Source organism: Scyliorhinus torazame, chromosome 8 (genome assembly GCF_047496885.1).
Source record: "Scyliorhinus torazame isolate Kashiwa2021f chromosome 8, sScyTor2.1, whole genome shotgun sequence".
Classification (NCBI taxonomy): Eukaryota; Metazoa; Chordata; class Chondrichthyes; order Carcharhiniformes; family Scyliorhinidae; genus Scyliorhinus; species Scyliorhinus torazame.
In genome coordinates, this window is record NC_092714.1 from 142,108,455 (window position 1) to 142,122,692 (window position 14,238).

The following is a 14,238-nucleotide window of genomic DNA, read 5'->3' on the forward strand; positions in this document are numbered from 1 at the left end:
TTGTTCTGCGTACTGTCCAGTCAGATCGTTCCATACATGAAAAACATAGGACATACAATAAATACACAATGTAAATACAAGATATAGACGGGTGAAGCATATGGAGTGTAGTGCTACACAGTAGAGAATATGCAGAGAGAGATTAGTTCAGTCCATAAGAGGGCCATTCTGGAGTCTGATAACAGCGGGGAAGAAAGTGTTTTTGAATCTGTTAGTGCGTGTTCTTAGACGTTTGTACCTCCTGCCCGATGGAAGAGATTGGAAGAGACAATAACCTAGGTGGAAAGAGTCTTTGATTATGCTGCCTGCTTTCCCAAGGCAGCGGGAGGTGTAGACAGAGTCAGTGGATGGGAGGCAGGTTCGCGTGATGGACTGGGCTGTGTTCAGACCCTCTGTAGTTTCTTACAGCCTTGGGCTGAGCAGTTGCCTACCAGGCTGTGATGCAGCCAGATAAGATACTTTCTATCATGCATTTGTAAAAATTGATGAGAGTCAATGTAGACTTGTCGAATTTCCTTAGTTTCCTGAGGAAGTATTGGCGCTGTTGTGTTTTCTTGGTCGTAGCTTCAACGTGGGTGGACCAGGACACATTGTTGATGATGTGCACACCGAGAATTTGAAATTGTCGTCCATCTCCACCTCAGCACCATTGATGCAGTCAGGGGTGTGTACGATACTTTGCTTCCTGAAGTCAATGACCAGCTTCTTAGTATTGCTGACATTGAGGGAGAGAATTTTGCCACACAATCATATGTGTATATGGAGTATAGGAGGGGGTTAAGTACACAGCCTTGCGGGACCCTGGTATTGAGGACTATCGTGCAGGAAATGTCCTTGTTTATCTTTACAGATTGTGGTCTATGGGTCAGGAATTTGATGATCCAGTTACAGAGGGAGGAGCCAAGTCCTAGATTTTGGAGTTTTATTATGAGCTTGGCTGGGATTATGTTGTTGAAGGCGGAGCTGTAGTCAATGATTAGGAGTCTGACGTAGGTGTCCTTGTTGTCGAGATGCTTCAAGGATGAGTGTATGGCCAGGCAGATAGCGTCTGCTTGGACCCGTTGTGGTGGTATGCGAATTACAGTGGATAAGGCATTCTGGGAGAATGGAGTTGATGTGTCTCATGACCAACCTCTTCAAGCATTTCATAATGATAGATGTCAAAGCCATGGAATGGTAGTCGTTGAAGCAGGTTGTCTGGTTCTTCTTTGGTACTAGTATGAGTATGACGGTGTTCTTGAAGCAGGTGGGTACCTCGGAACGATGTAGGGAAAGATTGAAAATGTCCGTGAACACACCCGCCAGTTAGTCCGTGCAGAATCTCAGAGCACGACCAGGGACTCCATCACGACCCATTGCTTTCCATAGGTTCACTTTCAAGAAGGTTGATTTAACTTCGGAGGCTGCGACGTTAGGTATGGGTGTGTCAGAGGCTGTTGGGGCACTGACAATGGTTTGTTGGTTTCCTGATTGAAACGAGCACAGAATGGATTTAGTTCATTGGGAAGTGGTGCTCTTTTGCCAGAGATTCTACTCAGCTTTGCTTTGTAACCCGTTATGTTGTTTAAGCCTTGCCACAACCGACGAGGGTTTGTGTCATTAATCTGTGACTCTAGCTTAGTCTGGTATTGGCTCTTGGCATCCCTGATGGCTTTGCAGAGGTCGTACCTAGATTTCTTGTATAGGTCTGTGCCACCATTCTTGAACGCCTCACACCTCGCCTTCAGTAGGGAGTGAATCTCCTGGTTAAACCATGGTTTCCGGTTGGGGAACACAAACACTACATTCTTTGACACGCAATCTTCTACACACTTACTGATGAAGTCTGTGACGGTGGTGGCATACTCGTTTAGGTTGGCCGCTGAGTTCTTGAATATGGACCAGTCCACTGACCCCCAAGCAGTCGCATGGGAGCTCTTCTGTTGCCTTGAGCCAGCATCGCACAAACCTCTTAACCGGATTCTCCTGCTTAAGTTTCTTCTTGTATGCCAGGAGAAGGAGCATCATCTTATGGTCCGACTTTCTGAAGTGCAGTCAGGGGATGGATCGGTAGGTGCCCTTGATGTTTGTGTAGCAGTGGTCAAGGATGTTGGGGCCCCTGGTGGGACAGAAAATGTGGTGGTGGAATTTTTGTCTTGAGGTTGGCCTGGTAGAAGTCTCCGGCCACGATGAATAAAGCCTCAGGGTATTCTGTTTCATTGTTATTCATAGCAGTGTACAATTCATTAAGTACCTTCTTCACTTGAGGTGAGATGTTGACCGCCGTGATGATGGCAGAAGTGAACTCCCGTAGAAGATAGATAGTATGGGCAGCACTTCACAGTCAGGTATTCCAGGTCTGGGGAGCAGTAGTTCACCAGGGTTGCCACATCTCAGCACCAGGAGGAGTTGATGAGGAGGTAAATCCCTCCACCCTTCGCTTTGCACGGTAACACCGTGTGGTCCATCCGGTGTATTGAGAAGCCGTGAGGTTTTATGCACAGTCCGGTGAGGCAGGAGTGAGCCATGTCTCTGTGAAACAGAGCACACAGCAGTCTCTTACTTCCCTCTGAGAGGTGGATCTAGTGTTAAGCTCGCCTAGCTTGTTTGATCGCTTTGACGTATGCCAGGAGTATGCTGGGGAAAGGAGACTTGAAACCCTGTTGTTTTAGTCTCGGTGTGTGTTCTTCTAGGATTGCAGCTGCTTCTGTATGTGGTCCCAGGCATTGGTTGCGATTTAGGGTTCACCGGAGGGGGGCATGTTCGCGATCCGGTCAGGCCATGGGGAACCTTTCGGCTTGTTTCGGGTCCTCGCATGGGGTAATTTGGGGATATTTAATGTTCCTCGGTCAGGTTGGGTCGGGTCACGTGGTCGGTTCCGGCGTTGATGGTCAGGTCGGACATTCCGGAGATCACGCCTTGGATTAGGCCTGGTCGGGCCTCCATGGCGATTCTCCTCTTCTCCATTTTCTGGTAAGTCTGGGCGGGCTTCTCTGGGTCGGGTCTAGTCAGGTGCCAATTGAATATGGCACTTAGTTCAAGCTATTCTCATTCACACATGGGATTATTGTTTGCAATGCTTGAGGTTCAAGTCTTTTGAAGTTTGCTGTCTGGGTGTTGCAGGTTCAAAGAGGTGGGGCTGGTTGCATAGTATGAATGACCAACTTGTATTTACTGACAAAGTTGTGGTTGTAAAGTATATTGTACTAAAATCTGATCTTTCGACAGATCTTACAAATAGAGGCATAGAGCGCGAAAGCCAAGAAATTTTCTCAACCTATATGAAACAGTTAGATCCAATCATGGTTCCCAATTATAGGTGCCTGAAGGATATGATGGCGATGGTTAAACAGAGGGAGAAGGGGTCTGGAAACAGGAGAAGAACTTGAGCCCATAATTTCTCTCTCTGGCTCTGATTTCCAGCATTTCCTTATTTTGAAACCAAGCTGGTTGGTTTGCGATTGGCAGATTTGTATGTTTTTGACCATTAACAGCTATTTGGTTAATGTTGGAGTTGCAGGTCGACAAGGAAATGCAGGATCACAAAAAAGTAGGTTTTACCCCAAATAAAGTCTTCAGCTGCAAAACGTGGATTGCGATGAATATAGGAATTCCAGATACATTGTATTATATGTATTTGGTGCAGTAAGGGTTAAAAGCCTGGATTGGTGTGTGTGTGCATCTGCTGCAGTAATCTTTTTTTTTTAAGTCCTGGTTTAAAAGACAGACGCTTTGGTTACAAGGGATAATTAAAGCGTTGTAAAAGCTGGTTGAATGGAATTTTGTTTATATGAAGAAGGTTCCCCGGGGAGTAGATAATTCGAGACATTAGGCGGGATTTTTTGTGCAACACGCCGTACGTTTTTTGGAGGCAGAGGCGGCCCGCCAGCGGGATTTTCTGGTTCCGTTGTCATTAACGGGATTTCTTTTTTAAAAATAAATTTAGAGTACGCAGTTCTTTTTTTTCCAATTAAGGGGCAATTTAGCGTAACCAATTCACCTATCCTGCACATCATTTTGGGTTGTGGGGGTTGTCGTGTTGGGAGCTCTGCTACATAGACGAACCAACACGGTTGCGGATGGTACAACTCAGTTTTATTACTAACAATAACAACATCTGTAAACTGGTTACTGTGGTTCATTCATTACCCTCTGACCTGTGGACCCAGCCCTAACACTATCATGGAGAAGCACTCAGCACATGGTGAATGTCTGAGTGGCTTGCTGTGAGCTCTGTGCCCTGAGCTGTCTCCTGCTGGAATGAGCGGGAAGTGTCATGTTCCCTGTTTTATAGTGTGTATGCTATTGGCTGTGATGTTGTGTGTGTATTGATTGTTCCATTGAACTGTCCATCAGTGTGTATGTATGTTTGCACCATGATGTTTATCTGAATATCATGACATCCCCCCTTTTTTACAAGAATATGTGCCTATGTGGTAATAAATATAGATGTGTACTGCGTGCAGCTGAATGTGTGTGTGCAATATCTACAACATGTACATGAGGCTAAACTATATACATAGGAAGGTGTCAGGTGCAACATAGCAACAAGGTTGTACCATAAACAAAACACGTGTAAACATTAAGCATCAAAACAAACTCCTGTAACGACAAAAAGAGAAACATATTAACATTGTGGCATAATACGTCAGTGAGTTCAATGTTCAAACAGGCTCATAAGTCCAGCCTAGTAGGTGGGCGACGAATTTGGGTTGACCATTAGGGTGGCACACCATTCATCACCCGGATTGACACTGTTCACTGGCATCGGCTGGTGGGTCCTGCTTGGAGACATCCGGTTCCTGTCAATGACCGCAACACGGAAGGCTTCCCGGTCATCTGTATCACCGGTTTGTATATCGTCCGGGTATGACTCGGAGTGCGGAGGCTGAATGGTCCGCACGTCCCTGCGAGGCTGTCGGAATTGGGGAGTGTTGGCAGGTTGAGCTGCTCGACAGCAGGCAGCGTAGTGGCCCATGTTGCCACAGCGGAGGCATTGTCGGTTCTTTGCCGGACATTGCCGCTTTAAATGTACGGATCCACAGTTGCCGCACGTCGTGACGTCATGGCGTTTGTTGCGCCATTGCGCATCCGCAGTTCGGTCCTGCGTACAGCGCGCCTGCGCGTCACATCCCTCTGCGTCGACGTCTCTTTTGGCATGGGAGGCCGCGGAAAGTGCGCGAAATGGCCGCCCTCGTCCGGGCCGCGGGCCGGGAGGAACTCGATCGCCTGGACCCGCTCGGCCTTGTAGGACCCCTGCCATGCCGATTCGGCCGCGTAGGACCCCTGCCATGCCGATTCGGCCGCCTGGAATTGGGAGTAGCGGCTGGTCGCGTTTTCATGGAGGACGCAGGCTTCGATGGCGGTGGTTAGGATGAGGCTTTTAATTTTGAGGAGCTGCTGGCGTAGGGTGCCCGAGGTGACCCCAAAAACAATCTGGTCCCGAATCATGGAATCGGAGGTGGCCTCGTAACCGCAGGACTGCGCGAGGATACGGAGGTGTGTGAGGAAAGATTGAAAGGGCTCATCCTTACCCTGCAGGCGCAGCTGGAAGAGGAACCTCTCGAAGCTCTCATTCACCTCGACGCTGAAATGTTGCTCGAGTTTGAGAAGGATCGTCTTGTACTTCGTCTTGTCCTCACCTTCCGCGAACACCAGGGAGTTGTAGATGTGGATGGCGTGTTGCCCTGCCGTGGAGAGGAGGAGGGCGATTTTCCTAGTGTCCAAAGCATTCTCCCTTTCTGTGGCTTCTAGGAAAAACTGGAAGCGCTGTTTAAACAGCTTCCAGTTGACGCCGAGGTTTCCAGCGATTTGCAGCAGCTGCGGCGTGCTGATGGTGTCCATGGCGCAGGATGGCAGCTTCCTTAAGATGCGTAGGTAGGTCTCACAGTTACTGGGTTCCAACCCTGGTACTATGTCGTGTTGGGAGCTCCATGGTCCTATGGAGCACATAGTTGAAGGGTTACCAGGCGTCCAAGTCTATGTGGATGACATAATTTGGGGGTCCACACGTTTTGAGCATGACAGAAAGCTTCTCAGGATCTTAAAAAGTATATAGAAGAATGGCCTAAAGCTTAACAAAGCAAAGTGTCACACTGAGGTTGACAGCATCACCTTCTTGGGGGATAGGCTCTCTGCATAAGGCGTGCAGTCGGATAATGAGAAGATAAAGGCTATTTTGACGATGCCACATCTCACAAATAAAAAAGGTATCCTACGGATGTTAGAGATGATCAACTTTGTTGGCAAATTTATTCCTGACCTGGCATCTAAAACCTCTCACCTCCGAGATACGATCAAAAAGGATGCAGTGTTCCAATGATCCCCCAGACACGAGCAGGAATGGTAAGCATTGCAGATCTCCTTGTCTACAGCGCCAGTTCTCGCATTTTTTGACCCTGCGAAAAGACCAAAATTTCAACCGATGCATCTAAGGATAGTCTGGGAGCGGTGTTACTGCAGCAGAAGACAGCTGGCTGCCTGTGGCATACGCATCCAGAGCAATGTCAGAGACGGAGCGCAGGTATACGCAAATTGAAAAAGAATGCCTTGGGTTTAATCAATGGTTTGGACAATTTCCATGATTGTGTATGGTCTTCTGATATTTCCTGTGGAGACTGACCACAGGCCACTCGTTTCAATTGTACAGAAGAATTTGTGTGAAATGTCCCCAAGGATCCAGCACATGATGTTGCGTTTTCTTCTTTTACTCTTTTACTCTGTCCTTTCTCTGGCTCTGTTGCAATTATGGCAATCAGTGAGTTTACCCTTCTTTCTGTGTTATCGATATTATATTGCTCAGAGTCGCCAGGTATCAAATGATACCACCACAAGTTTAACCGGCTATCGATCAAAGAGCCAAACACCAGTTAGTTAGTTCAATGTCAAGGGTACTTTATTTACACACAATTAGTCATGCAACATAGACACTACTGGTTAACTACACCTATCGACTAAGACAACCTGTACTTAACTTCGGGCACCTGGCTTAGGTCAGAGAAACAGTGGCCGCTGTTCGATTCTGGATCTATCGGGTTCGAAGGAGAAACTGCTGTTCAACTAGGCTCATAGCGAGCGTTGAACTTAGACTTGCTTCTTGTGTTGCTGCAATTGGAGATGGCCGTGACCGGGGTACCAGGTCCAATAGAGGACGAACATGTGGCGAACTCTTCTTCTTATACTTGGGAGTTTTCGTGCTCTTTTGGGTGGTCCTTCAGTTTGGGCCCCACTAATTGGGTGATCCCTGTTCACTCTGTTCGATTCCTAACCAATAAGTGGGTGGGGATCTGGATGGCTGGGCGTGTCCCAAGCTGTCACTGACCCCGTTGTTTATGCTTCCCTTGAACAGGGAGTGGTGCCGAAATGTCTGGGACTTTACCGGTCGCTCGAGTACCAGTCCTTTGTTTTGGTGAAGCTGGGCCATCAAATGCTAATCGGCCCCATTAAAATGCTAATTGGGCGGAGGTTCGATACTGTCTGGACTTCTTGCTTGCAAATATGCATTTCAGGCTCTGAGCCTGTCTGAGTCTTGGTTTGTCCATTTTACATACTAGGCTTTGCGAGTTTCTCTGTACCTAGTTGTAAGTGGTCATCCCAGATGGCTACAATGATGATGAAGCTCCAACGCTACAGTTTCGACCTAATCTACACACCAGGAAAGCATCACATTGTCGCTGACCCGCTTTCTCGAGTCACGGGTATCAATGAGGTACACCTGGTTGATGAAGATGTGCAAGTCCATGTTAATCTCGTCACTGCGTCTCCTCCAGTCTCTGACGATAAGTTGCGTCTAATAAAGGAAGAAACAGCCAAGGACAAAGTCCTACAAAAAGCAAGAAAATATCTCCAAGAGGGATTGCCTAAGTATTCCTGCTTGGACTATTACAATGTGAGGGCAGAGTTGAGGAGGCAAATGGATTTCTACTGCAACAGCAAAGGATTTTAATTCCACATTCCTTGAGGCCTCTCATTCTCAAGAAGCTCCATGAAGGGCACCTGGGCATTGAAAAGTGCAAGCGCAGGGCCAAGGATACAGTTTATTGGCCAGGCATCACCCAGGATATTGCAGTCATGGTTGATAACTGTGACACTTGGCAGAAGTTCCAGTGCAAGCAGAGCAAAAGAACCGATGCCCATGGGTGAAATCATCACAACTCCTCGCCAGAAGGTGGGCATGGATCTTTTTCACTTCAGTGGGAAAGAATACTTTTGGTCATCGTCTACTTCTCTAATTATCTGGAGGTGGCACAGCTAGCAAACGCGACTGCTCAGTGTGTTATCAAACATGCTAAAGAGATTTTCGCTCGGCATGCACGGGCAGCACGGTAGCACACGTGGCTAGCACTGTGGCTTCACAGCGCCAGGGTCCCAGGTTCGATTCCCCGCTGGGTCACTGTCTATGCGGAGTCTGCACGTTCTCCCCGTGTCTGCGTGGGTTTCCTCCGGGTGCTCCGGTTTCCTCCCACAGTCCAAAGACGTGCAAGTTAGGTGGATTGGCCGTGATAAATTGCCCTTAGTGACCAAAAAAGGTTAGGAGGGGTTATTGGGTTACGGGGATAGGGTGGAAGTGAGGGCTTAAGTGGGTCGGTGCAGACTCGATGGGCCGAATGGCCTCCTTCTGCACTGTATGTTCTATGTCTATGTCTATGTCTATGGGATACCAAACATGTCATGGCTGACAATGGTCCCTGCTTCAAAAACTATGAGTGGACTGAGGTCGCCCGTCATTATGACTTTAAGCATATTACTTCTAGTCCTTTATACCCGCACTAAAACAGGAAGGCAGAAAAGGGCATGCACATTGTTAAACAGCTGCTGAAAAAAGCCATTGACAGCCAGGAAGACGTGTATCTGGCACTTTTGAGCTATTTTTCGGCACCGCTCATCAATGGGCTGTTGCTAGCGCCGCTGCTAATGAATAGGCAGCTACAGCGACACTGCCTTCCATTGCGACTCACCCTGTGATCAAGGGACGGAGCGGTAACTGCTTCTTCAGAAAAGGAGGCAGATAGGGGTCTACGAAAGATCCGCAAAGAAGCTTCAGCCACTGCATCCAGGTGACACGGTTGGACTGGAGGATGTCAATTGAAAGAGTTGGTACAAGCATGCAAAGGTACTGCAACAGGCAGGTCCACATTCATATCTCATCATCACTGAGGATGGCACAGTCTTGCGGAGAAACCGAAGAGCGCTGTTGAAAGTTCAATGTCCCTTCATTTTGAGTCCAAAGAAGAGTTGGTATGTAATCCCAAAACACTTGAAGAGGACACAGACTACCAATCAAAGCGAGCACTCAGAGAAATATCCGCAGAATAAATAGAGAACAAGCAGGAACACCAACAATAAATGAAGGTGGAACACGATCGTCTCTGCAGCCATTGCTCAGGCGATCAACCAGATTACGCCGTAAACCTGAGAGACTGAATTTGTAGTGAACTGTGTACAGTTACATGTCTGAAATTGTTATGCATAGCACGTTTGGTGAAGCACAGTTACATTTGTAAATGTTAACACTTCCAAAGGAAGGGTGATGTGGTGATATGTATGTGTACAGTAATGTATTGTTTGTGTAAACCTTTTGCTTTGGTAACATACTTGGCTATATGAATTCATCATTGCTTTTTGCTACATGAACTTTTCTGCTGAGACAGTGAACTTTGGACTAAGAGCAACTCTAACAGATGTACCTTCCAAAGGCAATAGGTCAAGTAAGGACTGGTTCTCCATTTTCTTCAGGAACTGTTATCCTAAACTGTCAAAACAGCTGCGACCACATCCAGGACTGGCAACCCATACCCTTATGTAATCACGTGCGCAACATATGGATTTCATAAATGTAAGCTTCTGTGTCACTCATTGATAGCCACATATGGCATGAACTGAGATACTAAGAGAATAAGGATTTATAACTAAAAATGGTATGAACGGCAAAACTAAGAATTGATTGGCTGTATGTAAATGAGAATGCAAACTAATTCTGCTTTGAAATTGCTTATTAAGCCAATTTAAGCCATAACTCAGAGAGAAAGTGTGCTGGCAAGACTGCGGAGTCTCCGACCTTTCTCCCAGAGCTCTGAAAATTGCTTCTTTTGCTCACGTTGTCCATTTGTGAATATTTTTCACCCAACATGTATATAGTTCTATTAATGTATGTAGTTATTGATACGAACTCCAGCCAGCAGGTGGGGAAATAAATCCACCATGTGCCTCCAGAGATCGGGCAGTTGGTAGTAAGTTGTACTAGAGGACAGTCGCACTAGAAGTAGCTCCGGGAGAATTTACTTATTCGTTAAAGTTTATATTATAGTTCTTTAGTTATCTTTCCACGCGTTCATTTTGTTAATAAATCATCTTACTAGTGAAAGAACTAGATGTTCTGTCTGTATCTTTACCACGGCCCCAACACAGAACATAACACCTAGTCTTTGAGATAGTGTTGGGGAGCTTATTTCTTGAGTTCCTGCAGCCCATGTATTGAAGGTGCTCCTTATACTGGGGCAGGTTTATTCAGTTGGCTGGACAGCTTGTTTGTGTTGCAGAGTGAGGCCAACAAGCGCAGGTTCAATTCCCGTACTGGCTGAGGTTATGAAGGCCCACCTTCTCAACCTTGCTCCTCGTCTGAGGTGATCCTCAGGTCAAGTCACACCAGTCAGCTCTTCCCCCCTCAAAGGGGAGAGCAGCCTATGGTAATCTGGGACTATGGCGATTTTACTCCTGTCGAGCGTTCCAGGATTATGAGCCAGCAATGATGAAAGATGGGTGATATTTGTCCAAGTCAGGGTGATGTGTGGGAAGGAGGAGGGGAACTTGAAGGTTCCCATGCTTCTTTCTAGGTAGTGGATGTTGACGGTTTAGGGGGTGTTGCCGAGTCCTGCCCTATTTAGAATAAATGATCAGGGCAAATATATAATAATTCAATTCGGCATGCTGTAGACACTTTTCATGCTGTGGGCTCCTCTACATTGGGGAGACCAAACATAGACTGGTTGACCACATTGCAGAACACCTTTGTTTAGTCTGAAAGCATGACCCCAACCATCCTGCCACTTGACATTTTAATCCTCTACCTTGCTCCCACTCTGACCTCTCTGGCCTGTTGCAATGTTTCAATGAAGCTCAATGCAAGCATAAGGATCAGCACCTCATCTTTCAGCTAGGCACTCAACAGCCTTCTGGATTCAATATTGAGTTCAACATCTTTACATCATAACCTCTGCCTTGATTTTTGTTTTAGAACATAGAACATAGAACAATACAGCGCAGTACAGACCCTTCGGCCCACGATGTTGCACCGAAACAAAAGCCATCTAACCTACACTATGCCATTATCATCCATATGTTTATCCAATAAACTTTTAAATGCCCTCAATGTTGGCGAATTCACTACTGTTGCAGGTAGGGCATTCCGCGGCCTCACTACTCTTTGCGTAAAGAACCTACCTCTGACCTCTGACCTATATCTATTACCCCTCAGTTTAAAGCTATGTCCCCTCGTGCCAGCCATTTCCATCCGCGGGAGAAGGCTCTCACTGTCCACCCTATCTAACCCCCTGATCATTTTGTATGCCTCTATTAAGTCTCCTCTTAACTTTCTTCTCTCCAACGAAAACAACCTCAAGTCCATCAGCCTTTCCTCATAAGATTTTCCCTCCATACCAGGCAACATCCTGGTAAATCTCCTCTGCACCCGCTCCAAAGCCTCCACGTCCTTCCTATAATGCGGTGACCAGAACTGTACGCAATACTCCAAATGCGGCCGAACCAGAGTTTTGTACAGCTGCAACATGACCTCCTGACTCCGGAACTCAATCCCTCTACCAATAAAGGCCAACACTCCATAGGCCTTCTTCACAACCCTATCAACCTGGGTGGCAACTTTCAGGGATCTATGTACATGGACACCTAGATCCCTCTGCTCATCCACACTTCCAAGAACTTTACCATTAGCCAAATATTCCACATTCCTGTTATTGCTGGCTTCTTTCTTACTTTATCCCTTCATGTTGCATTTAATTGAACGATATAGCGCCATTCGTCTCTCATTTGAACACAGCCTTTGTTTCGTTGCAATACCCGTTGGCAATCTCTTTCACTTTTTCAGCACAAATATTTTTATCAGTTAATCTCTCCTACCCTCCACCCTATTGTAGATCTTTCTATTCCCTTATGTTCTTTCTGCCTGTTCCTCCCATCCACTGGTTTAAAAACTCTTACATTTCTATCTATCTTCAGTTTTGATGGAAGGTCGTCGATCTGAAATGTTAACTCTGTTTCTATCTCCACACTTCCTGCCTGACCGGCTGAGTATTGCCAACATTTTTTGTTTTTATCTCATTTGTAAGCCTTGAAAAGGTCTTGCCCATTTCCTGAAATGTCACTTCCAAACGTTTTTGCCAATTCTGCACATCAATATTCAATAACTGGCTTGCACCAACATTACATGGCCGTGTGCTAATTTATGGCATCCCCTTGTCTGCTTTTTTAATGGAAGCATTTACAGTGAATGGGTTACCTCTGTTTAAACAGCATAGAATAGAGTTTGACAAAAGTGTTTCTTTGTGCCCTTCCTAATCCCTTCATGGCAGCCAAAACTCTTGAGAAAGTAACCTCATTTAACTGGGGAAGTCCAATTAGAGTGTGGTAAAGGTGGAGGCATCTCCCGATGATAATATGTATCAGGGTGCAAGACTCGATGTTTTTGAGTTTGTGTGACCTGGCTCGTGCGTCACCGTCAGGTTATGGAACATTGTCTTGGTTCTTGCAGTATTTTGCAACGGTTGCAAGTGGCTGTTTGTGTAGCTGTGAGCAGACGAACAAACATCTGTTCTACCACCCCTCACATTGCAGCTGACTGCACATCCGGAGGTTGTAAAAGCACAGCTGCTTGGAACAGTGACCACTGCCCCCACCCCTCCGACCACCTCACAGCAGACATAACAGCAGATTACTTAAAACGGTGAACTGTGATGTAGCATCACAATTGTCGTTGTGCTCTGTGGTAGTCACCACTGTTGTATTATATTGTATATATGGGTATTACGGCAAGGCCCCTGTACTACAGGGGTAGATCCCTGCCTGCTGGCTCCGCCCAGGAGGCGCAGTATAAATGTGTGTGCTCTCCGAATAGCAGCCATTTCGTAAGCTGCTGTAGGAGGCCATACATCTCTGTGTAATAAAGCCTCAATTACATTCTACTCTCGTCTCGTCGTAATTGATAGTACATCATGCTCCTTTCTCTGACATATCATACTGTGCATAGAATCAATAATACTGACTCATTCTTCCTCCAAGATTGTAATGCCTATCATGCATAACCTCCTTTTCATTTTGGCTTCAACCAATGTAATTCCTCCTGTCTTTCAGACTGTTCATGTGGTGATGGACATAGTAGTGTCTATAAACATAGGTCACTCCAACATATTTGTTTACGCCAGTCAACATAGTGCCACTGCCTTATAATGTTTATGGTGCATTGTTGAGGGCTCTGATGGTCCAGATTTAGACAAGTGGAACAAAATAAAATTGCCTCTCTTTACAACAGCAAAATATATATTTATAATAGGGGTAGCACGGTAGCCTTGTGGATAGCACAATTGCTTCACAGCTCCAGGGTCCCAGGTTCGATTCCGGCTTGGGTCACTGTCTGTACGGAGTCTGCACATCCTCCCCGTGTGTGCATGGGTTTCCTCCGGGTGCTCCGGTTTCCTCCCACAGTCCAAAGATGTGCAGGTTAGGTGGATTGGCCATGATAAATTGCCCTTAGTGTCCAAAATTGCCCTTAGTGTTGGGTGGGGTTACTGGGTTATGGGGATAGGGTGGCGGTGTTGACCTTGGGTAGGGTGCTCTTTCCAAGAGCCGGTGCAGACTCGATGGGTCGAATGGCCTCCTTCTGCACTGTAAATTCTATGTAAATAATAATAATCTTTATTTGTGTCACAAGTAGACTTACATTAACACTGCAATGAGGTTCCTGTGAAAATCCCCCTTGGCGCCACACTCTGGCACCTGTTCGGGCACACTGAGGGAGAATTCAGAATGTCCAAATTACCTATCAGCACGTCTTTCAGGACACCCGGAGGAAAACCACGCAGACACAGGGAGAACGTGCAGACTCCACATAGACAGTGACCCTGTTGATCCCCAAATTTCTTTCTCTGTCAGTCTGGCCTCAATAAAAGTTGAGATGGATTCGCACGTAAAAAGAAGTTATTTATTTAGCTTGCAAGCTTGAATCATCTTACAGAAACGTAAGAGACATCC